The sequence below is a fragment of the Drosophila subpulchrella genome, unplaced genomic scaffold (genome assembly GCF_014743375.2).
Source record: "Drosophila subpulchrella strain 33 F10 #4 breed RU33 unplaced genomic scaffold, RU_Dsub_v1.1 Primary Assembly Seq375, whole genome shotgun sequence".
In the NCBI taxonomy this organism is placed as follows: Eukaryota; Metazoa; Arthropoda; class Insecta; order Diptera; family Drosophilidae; genus Drosophila; species Drosophila subpulchrella.
In genome coordinates, this window is record NW_023665596.1 from 247,312 (window position 1) to 257,764 (window position 10,453).

Below are 10,453 nucleotides of genomic sequence, written 5' to 3' on the forward strand. Positions count from 1 at the left end.
ATACGGACAGACGGAAAGACGGACAGACGGACATGGCTATATCGACTCGGCTAGTGATCCTGATCAAGAATATATATACTTTATGGGGTCGGAAACGCTTCCTTCTGCATGTTACATACTTTCCGACGAATCTAGTATACCCTTTTACTCTACGAGTAACGGGTATAAAAACACTAAAGATATAATTTTTAGTTGTTCTTTTCCGATTATTCCGATACGAGCTATAAGATATAGTTGACCGGTCCAGCTGGTTCCGACTTACATACTACCTGCAAAAGAAATATGACTTTTGGGTAAGTTTCAGCCCGATAGTTTTAAAACTTAGAGACTAGTTTGCGTAGAAAGGACGGACAGACATGGCTAGATTGACTCGTCTAGTGATACTGATCACGTTTCTATAACTGCGTGGCAAACTTCTGACTGAAATCATAATACCCTCTGCAAGGGTATATCAAGGAAGAACGCTATAGTCGAGTACCTCGCCTATCAGATACCTGTTACTCAGCTACAGGGACCAAAGGCAGATGGAGATATGCGAGCAGCAAAGCGAGATTAGAATGTGCCACCTACCCGCCTTAGATGATTATGTGGGCGGTAGAAAGCTTTAAGCGTTTTGGGCGTTAGAGGGGACGTGGAAAACTTTTTTTGGATCAGTCGATCGGAATTGACAAGGCTAACACATTTCAGTTACAATTTTTTTTGCTAGCATGAAAATTGTGCGCACCTCAGGCTTGGGCGGTTCGTGGGCGTTAGAGTGGGCGTGACATATTCGCGTACAAAGCGAAGTAATGAAGTAATGTTGCCCCTAACTGGATCATACTTGGGCAACACACCAATCACATCCTTGATGATGGTGTTGGTATAAGTTGTGCGTTCGGGGCTTTCTCTGATCCTTTGATGAGGTTGTTCTTGGCCTGGTGGTGGTATGCCTAACGTGTTTGCCTGACTTTGTTGTTCCAAAGCAGCCGGTGAACCTGCGGTGCTCCCTACGCTAGCTTGCCCCGAAGTCGCATTTTCCTGAACACTTAAGGCCTGAACCGTTTGTGATAAGCTGATCATCAACTGCTTCGGCTCGTCAATGTGAGATTGTACGGTATTTGCATTAAAAACGTAGTCATCGCGTTCGATTTCATCACATCCCAAGATCCGTGTGAGTTCGTCGATTTCAGCCTGTTTGTTTCCGACGGCTGGAATATTATTCGTGCGTAGAATAATATCCAGATCGGCAACCCTTAGATGACCTAGTTTAACTAACATTTTTAGTTAACCTCGTGGTCCGTGGCTCCTTCTTAAGTTTTTCTCACTCTTGGTGCTTTTTCACCGCTTTTTCCCTCTAGATGCTTCTTTAGAAGTGGCCGTATTGCCGTTCTGCCGTTTTACCGCCTTGCTTTTGACTTAGTTGCTTAGCCCATTGTGGCGATGATGTTTTGCCAAATTTTATAATCCTTCATTCTCCTTTCTTCGTGAATAAAATGCAGCTTTTTATATAATTTTATTGCTGATTGGAGCTCGTACCCCACTTCTGAATTGTCAAAAATACCACTGTGCTCGTTCAGGATGGTTATAAAGTATTTATTGACAAGGAATTTTATGAAATATAAAAAGAACACAAATTATAAAGAAATCTTGTTAGCTTGTGAGCGTGCGGCATTCCTTTGACGTAGCCAACCGAACTGCCCTATTTTTGACATATATAGAAAGATAAGACATAAAGATATTAGGCTAGTGAAATTTTGTACCCGTTACACGTATAACCGAACTTGTCTAACCCTCTACAGTATTTATATTCTTTGTTTGCTCAGGAAGTAGGAGTAAATATGCAACTTCGCGAACCCACTGGTTTTATTTAAAACATTGCTTAGCCGTCATCTATGTAAATTGTGCGTTTACTTCAAGAGCTTTTCTATTCAACAATGTTACCAACTCCCTCGTTTCAGATCTTCCCTATTACATTGGTATCTAGAGTAAGTATTTTATGGTAATCTAGTATTATTTTTAATCTAGTATTTTGTTGTATGATCGTTGCTTGCCGACTTGTAGGGGGTAATTTATTAGCGATTATCAGCTGTGCTACGCCCCTGCTCGCAGCTTTCGATAGTCGGCATCGCAACGACCATAGAAAACAAAACTAACAGTGAGATGACCAAACTTCGCCCGCGTTGAAGCGCTGTAGGCCTTCAATTAATGGGAAGAGGTGCCAGATGATGTACTGATCGTTTGTATACGCCTTGCTTGGTTTTTACTAGAGCAACGCGCACCTTGCCATCCGATCCGTGCGTTACTTCGGTGACTCTGCCGAGCAGCCACTTCTGGGGCGGTAAATTGTCCTCTTTGATGACGACGATGGTTCCTGGTAGAAGGTTGGCCGATTCCTTTGTCCACTTAACTCTTTGCAGCAGCCCCGCTATGTAGTCACGGGACCAATCTCGCCAAAACCGTCGCTTGATAGCTGATATAAGCTGCCAGCGTTGTAGATGAGTTAGGTCGTCGTCCGGATGAGGAGGTGCCGATCCTGGGGGTAGAGCAGCGAGCGTGGTGCCTACCAGAAAGTGGGCTGGAGTAATAGCCTCTCCATCGTTAGGGTTGCTGCTGTCAGCTACTAGCGGACGCGAGTTAAGCACTGCTTCCACCGGGGCGGAATGAAGACGAACTCAACCTAGTGATGAATGCCGTACTTTCCCAGTGTGCTGCGGACATCGGAGGCCATCTCCTGAAGCAGCCGTGAGGAACCAACAAAATTGGTTGCATTGTCGCAGTACAGTCGATCGAGCGGGCCGCGCCGCCCAACAAATCTGCTGAGACAGAGGATAAATGAGTTAGAAGTGAGATCCTTCAATAGTTCTAGGTGAACCGTTTTCGTTGAAAAACATATGAATACTGCGACATACATTTTTAAAGCTGCCTTGCCACGCACTCCTAGCGACACTCGGATTGGACCGAAGAGATCGACTCCGCTTATTCTAAAGGGTCGACTGATTCTGACACGGTCAAGAGGCAGGTTTCCCATTATTTGCGACATTAACCGTGGCTTATACCGGAAGCAGTGCATGCATCGGCGCACAACAGCACTGCACTCGCGTCGTGCATTGATCAACCAAATTGTCTGCCGAAGCAGGCCGACTAGGGCTCGTGGTCCTGCATGGCAATTAGCATAGTGCAGATGCTCGATGTACAATTTGACAAAACGATTCCCTTAAGGCATTAATATTGGGAATTTGGCACTGGGTTCTAGATCCGCGTGCGCTAGTCGACCGCCCACCCGCACCAATGTTAAAGTACGGGTTCCGAAAGTTTCGTTGCTGATAAATGGGCTCAGTTTTTGGTAAGAACTGGGTAATGGCAAATTTTTCTTTAATTTATTGAATTCGTCTGCAAACGATTCACGCTGAACAGCCTGCGCAATATAAGAGAACGAAAAACTAAGCTCGGTGGCTGATACGACGTGGTCGTTCCACAATTTCCAGGCCCTGCCGTAAACAAAACGAAAGATAAATGTTGTTATTCTCACAACCTTCACATAGGAAGAAGAATTTTCAACTACTTGTAGCAGCGGATGATTTGAGACAACAGCAACCGTATGTGCGATTACTGGCGGTTTCATTTCGAGTTGGCTTTCGAGGGGCGTGTCAGCCAAGTGCTGATTAACTGGCCAATGAGTCGAGTCCATGGACAAAAACGAAGGGCCTTCAAACCATAGCGTCGTATCGAGATCTTTGACCGTAGTCCCTCGAGAGGGTAGGTCCGCTGGATTGAAGTTAGTCGGGACGTGTCGCCAGACTGCAGTTGGAGCCAGTTCGTGAATAGCCGAAACCCTATTTGCGACGAATGTTTTAAGTTTTGACAGATGAGTGCGCAACCAAAAGAGAACAACTTCAGAATCCGACCACATAGTAACCTGCTCGACGCGGTAAAGATTAAGCGTTTGCACGTCACTCCATAACTTCGCTAAGAGGTGAGCCGCACAGAGTTCTAGTCGTGGAATACTAAGTCTATTGATCGGTGCTACCCTGGATTTGGCTGTTAGCAACCTAACTTTTATTCCCTCTGAGGTCACTGACCTTACGTACAGACAACAACCGTAAGCATCTTCTGACGCGTCTGCAAATCCGTGGATTTGATAAGTGCCGCCAAACTGAGTTCCGACATGCTGAGGGATGTTTAACGTTTCTAAATCTGTAAAGCAAGATGACACCGTCTTCCAACGATGCAGTACGTCGGCGGGTATTTCGTCGTCCCATCCAATTTGTAGCGATCAGAGTTTTTGAATTAATATCTTTGCAAGGGTAACGATAGGGCAAATGAGTCCTAACGGATCGAACAGCGGCGCTGCAAATGAAAGCATGGATCGCTTTGTGGGTGGGTCTTCAAGCTGTAGATTCTGGGCGTTGAATTTGAACGTATCCTGTTTTGGATTCCAAGTGAGACCCAAAGTTTTCGTATCGGCGTCTTCTCCAATAAGGACTTCTGACTCGGCGACCTGTCGTTCGTTGGGGGTACAATTCGACGCCCACTTAGCCAAGACGAACCCTGCGGAATCTAAAATCTCTGTGATTTCCCCTCGCAATTTCCTTAACTCACGGATGGAATCGGCCCCTGTTAACAAGTCATCGACGTAAAAATCATTTGCTAGAGCCTGTGAAGCTAAGGGAAGAGAATCGGAGTAGACCTCGCTAAGCTGCTTCAAACACCGTATTGCAAGGAAAGGAGCACTTGCCGTACCATACGTAACGGTGTTAAGCCGATAAATTTGTAGAGGGTCTTGCGGGGCCTCACGCCATATTAACTGGAACTTTCTATGGGCCTCATCTAATACCACTTGTCTGTACATTTTAGTAATGTCTGCCGACATAGCAAATTTATGGAACCGGAATTTAAGTAGCGTGGCATACAGGCAAGGCTGAATTGCTGGGCCTACCAAGAGAATTTCATTCAATGAAATTCGGGAAGTGGTTTTGCATGACGCGTCGAATACGACTCTTAATTTAGTCGAAGAGCTTTCAAGTCGGAGAACGCACTGATACGGTATAAAATAATGAGGCTCGTTGGGTATCCTATTATCTGTAGCCTCCATGTGACCGAGAGCTTAGTATTCCTTCATAAACTGGATATACAACGAATGATTTGTTGGGTTCCCTTTCATACGCCGTTCTAAGGACAGAAACCGTCGTCGTGCAGTTTCATACGAGGAACCGAGACACGAAGGACTCGATTTGAAAGGCAGGCTAACTACAAATTTTCCTGTAGAGTCACGCGAGACGGTGCTAGCAAACGATTTTTCACTCAACACTTGATCAGGGGTATAGAGCTGCGATTTTGTTAAATCGGGTATTCTTTCAATTTCCCAGAACTTCCTTAGCGTGTGATACAAATTGTTGTTCTCAGTAGCTACTAGACTGCAGTATGAGATACATCGTGCGGGCGGATTTTCTTTATAGGTCCCTGACGCTACCCAGCCAAAGACAGTATTTTGTAGAGTTGGTCCTGAGTGCTTGTGACGTATTTGTCCTTCCCTAAGCAAGTCGAAAAACAACTCAGCGCCGATCAGCATGTCGACGCGTTTGGGCTTGTAAAAGTAAGGGTCTGCTAAGGAGATATCATTACGAATCCAATCGGAAGATATTGCGGTTGCTTCTGGACGATACCCTGAGATCGACGGTAAAATTATGCATTCAACTGCCGCTTCGAAGGAGTTTAATCGCGACCCAATTGTCGTCTGGACTGCGAAGCTAGCTGAACACGCGGAATTCCCAATGCCTGAGAATTTAGCCTCATGCCGGTACCGTTTTAATTGCAGATTATTTACTAATTCCTCCGTAATAAAATTAACCTGTGACCCTGAGTCTAGCAAAATCCTAGCGCACAGCTTGGCTCCTGACTGACTTTGAACCTCGACAAGGGCCGTTGCAAGTAAGACGTGATCTACCTTTTGGGGCATAGGCTGACTAACCGAGGCACTTAGTGACTGTTGGCCTACCTGATTGTCAATAGGCGATGACAAATGATTGCCCGACGGTACTTGGGAGGTTGAGGTATCCCGATGCAGAAGTGTGTGATGAGCCTTCGTACAAATTCGACAACGAGATGACTGGCATGTTGCGACACTATGTCCTCTGCGTAGACAATTGATGCAAAGTGGTGCATTCTTTGCGAACTTGATATCGTTTATTAAGCGCCTTTGAGCAATCTTTCCATAACGGAATAGAATCGTAACTAAGTTGCTCTTCCCATCGCGACCGCGTTTTGGGATCTACTCTAGACATAACGATGTGAATTATCATTGCGTTGGCGAGAGTTTTCTCGTTGCCGAGCGAGAGAAGAGATTCATATATAGCAGTTACAGCGTCGATAAGGGATCGCAACGCCGAGGCGGATGGCGCTTGCATTGTTGGGATTTCAAACAATCGAGAGATACTTTTAAAGTATATTAGGCACGGATTATCATAAACCCTGTCCAAGGCCGCATGGGCCTTTGCGTAATTTGCTTCTGTGATCTGGTAAGCCTTTACTGTTCCTAAGGCTTCCTTCTCTAAACAGGATAACAGATGATTAAACTTTTCAACATTTGATAGAGATTCGTCATCGTGAACTAAGCTGTTAAATAAACCTATAAAATTTTTGAACTCGGCATAGTTGCCGTCGAATTTTGGGAGTTTCATTTGAGGTAGTATTCTGCTGTGACTTGCTGAAGAATTTAAACTACTGTTATTCGCGAAGGTAGAATGATTTCTTTCTCCTTCGGGCCGGTTACAATTTGACATTAATAATGCCTTTGCGGATACACATAATTCTTCTAACTCCTCTCTACATGCTAATTCTTTATTAATTGCCTCTAATTGTTGTTGCAACTCGAACGCCTTTTCGATGTATCCATTTAAAATACCTAAACGACATTCCATTTCGCACGCATTAGGGGGAGTTACTTGACCACGAACTGTGGCCTCAATTCTAATTATATGATTCTTATTCCGCTCAAGCTGTTCCAGCAATTCGTTTGTGTCGTCCTCCGCTGAGGGAGTTCTGCCAAAACGTAGCAGCGGATGATTTGAGACAACAGCAACTGTATGTGCGATTACTGGCGGTTTCATTTCGAGTTGGCTTTCGAGGGGCGTGTCAGCCAAGTGCTGATTAACTGGCCAATGAGTCGAGTCCATGGACAAAAACGAAGGGCCTTCAAACCATAGCGTCGTATCGAGATCTTTGACCGTAGTCCCTCGAGAGGGTAGGTCCGCTGGATTGAAGTTAGTCGGGACGTGTCGCCAGACTGCAGTTGGAGCCAGTTCGTGAATAGCCAAAACCCTATTTGCGACGAATGTTTTAAGTTTTGACAGATGAGTGCGCAACCAAAAGAGAACAACTTCAGAATCCGACCACATAGTAACCTGCTCGACGCGGTAAAGATTAAGCGTTTGCACATCACTCCATAACTTCGCTAAGAGGTGAGCCGCACAGAGTTCTAGTCGTGGAATACAATGTCTATTGATCGGTGCTACCCTGGATTTGGCTGTTAGCAACCTAACTTTTATTCCCTCTGAGGTCATTGACCTTACGTACAGACAACAACCGTAAGCATCTTCTGACGCGTCCGCAAATCCGTGGATTTGATAAGTGCCGCCAAACTGAGTTCTGACATGCCGAGGGATGTTTAACGTTTCTAAATCTGTAAAGCAAGATGACACCGTCTTCCAACGATGCAGTACGTCGTCCCATCCAATTTGTAGCGACCAGAGTTTTTGAATTAATATCTTTGCAAGGGTAACGATAGGGCAAATGAGTCCTAACGGATCGAACAGCCGCGCTGCAAATGGTAGCATGGATCGCTTTGTGGGTGGGTCTTTAAGCTGTAGATTCTGGCCGTTGAATTTGAACGTATCCTGTTTTGGACTCCAAGTGAGACCCAAAGTTTTCGTACCGGCGTCTTCTCCAATAAGGACTTCGGACTCGGCGACCTGTCGTTCGTTGGGGGTACAATTCGACGCCCACTTAGCCAAGACGAACCCTGCGGAATCTAAAATCTCTGTGATTTCCCCTCGCAATTTCCTTAACTCCCGGATGGAATCGGCCCCTGTTAACAAGTCATCGACGCAAAAATCATTTGCTAGAGCCTGTGAAGCTAAGGGAAGAGAATCGGAGTAGATCTCGCTAAGCTGCTTCAAACACCGTCTTGCAAGGAAAGGAGCACTTGCCGTACCATACGTAACGGTGTTAAGCCGATAAATTTGTAGAGGGTCTTGCGGGGTCTCACGCCATACAATTAACTGGAACTTTCTATGGGCCTCATCTAATACCACTTGTCTGATCATTTTAGTAATGTCTGCCGACATAGCAAATTTATGGAACCGGAATTTAAGCAGCGTGGCATACAGGCAAGGCTGAATTGTTGGCCCTACCAAGAGAATTTCATTCAATGAAATTTGGGAAGTGGTTTTGCATGACGCGTCGAATACGACTCTTAATTTAGTCGAAGAGCTTTCAGGTCGGAGAACGCGCTGATTCGGTATCAAATAATGAGGCTCGTTGGGTATCTAATAATCTGTAGCTTCATGTGACCGAGAGCTAAGTATTCCTTCATAAACTGTATATACAACGAATGATTCGTTGGGTTCCCTTTCATACGCCGTTCTAAGGACAGAAACCGTCGTAATAAAATTAACCTGTGACCCTGAGTCTAGCAAAATCCTAGCCCACAGCTTGGCTCCTGACTGACTTTGAACCTCGACAAGGGCCGTTGCAAGTAAGACGTGATCTACCTTTTGGGGCATAGGCTGACTAACCGAGGCACTTAGTGACTGTTGGGCTACCTGATTGTCAACAGGCGATGACAATTAATTGCCCGACGGTACTTGGGAGGTTGAGGTATACCGATGCAGAAGTGTGTGATGAGCCTTCGTACAAATTCGACAACGAGATGACTGGCATGTTGCGACACTATGTCCTCTGCGTAGACAATTGATGCAAAGTGGTGCATTCTTTGCGAACTTGAACCGAGCTTCTACCGAGATTTTAGCGTAAGATGTACAACTCTGAATGAAATGGTTGTCTGACTTGCAGAAGCAACATTTAGACTTAAGTTCTTCGACAGGTCGGGAATCTGCTAATGCCGCATTGCTATATCTGGGCTTGCTCCCTAGCTGTCCCTGTTTGGGAGCTTTTCTGTCTTTCGTGGATTCCTCAGCCGCTAAGTGTTGGTATCGTTTATTAAGCGCCTCTGAGCAATCTCTCCATAACGGAATAGAATCGTAACTAAGTTGCTTTTCCCATCGCGACCGCGTTTTGGGATCTACTCTAGACATGACGATGTGAGTTATCATTGCGCTGGCGAGAGTTTTCTCGTTGCCGAGCGAGAGAAGAGATTCATATATAGCAGTTACAGTGTCGATAAGGGATCGCAACGCCGAGGCGGATGGCGCTTGCATTGTTGGGATTTCAAACAATCGAGAGATACTTTTAAAGTATATTAGGCACGGATTATCATAAACCCTGACCAAGGCCGCATGGGCCTTTGCGTAATTTGCTTCTGTGATCTGGTAAGCCTTTACTGTTCCTACGGCTTCCTTCTCTAAACAGGATAACAGATGATTAAATTTTTAAACATTTGATAGAGATTCGTCATCGTGAACTAAGCTGTTAAATAAACCTATAAAATTTTTGAACTCGGCATAGTTGCCGTCGAATTTTGGGAGTTTCATTTGTGGTAGTTTTCTGCTGTGACTTGCTGAAGAATTTAAACTACTGTTATTCGCGAAGGTAGAATGATTTCTTTCTCCTTCGGGCCGGTTACAATTTGACATTAATAATGCCTTTGCGGATACACATAATTCTTCTAACTCCTCTCTACATGCTAATTCATTATTAATTGCCCCTAATTGTTGTTGCAACTCACACGCCTTTTCGATGTATCCATTTAAAATACCTAAACGACATTCCATTTCGCACGCATTAGGGGGAGTTACTTGGCCACGAACTGTGGCCTCAATTCTAATTATATGATTCTTATTCCGCTCAAGCTGTTCCAGCAATTCGTTTGCGTCTTCCTCCGCTGAGGGAGTTCTGCCAAAACGTTTCCGACTTCCACCCATTGTGTCTAGCAACTTCCCGTTTTTAGATTATTTCTAACAAGCAAATGCCAATGCAATGCTGCTGGTAGCGATAGAATGTCTGCACTGTCCCACCGTACTAAAATTCTCAGCCAGGCTATGCGCGATTGGAGCAAGGAAGGCGAAAGGACCGACACAACCAAAGAGCGCGCGAAGATTGGGGCAAGGCAGATTAAGCAAGGCCGAATGTGTGTGTGTGTATGTGTTGGGTATGGGCCTTTGTGTGTGTATGTGACTGAAAGCCAAGTGAATTATGATATGTGTTTGTGCAAGTGATGGAAATAAAGTTTGCATATATTTACGTCGGCCACTTTACCATGTACAATACGGATCGCTGTACAGGCGCTCCTGCGATGAGA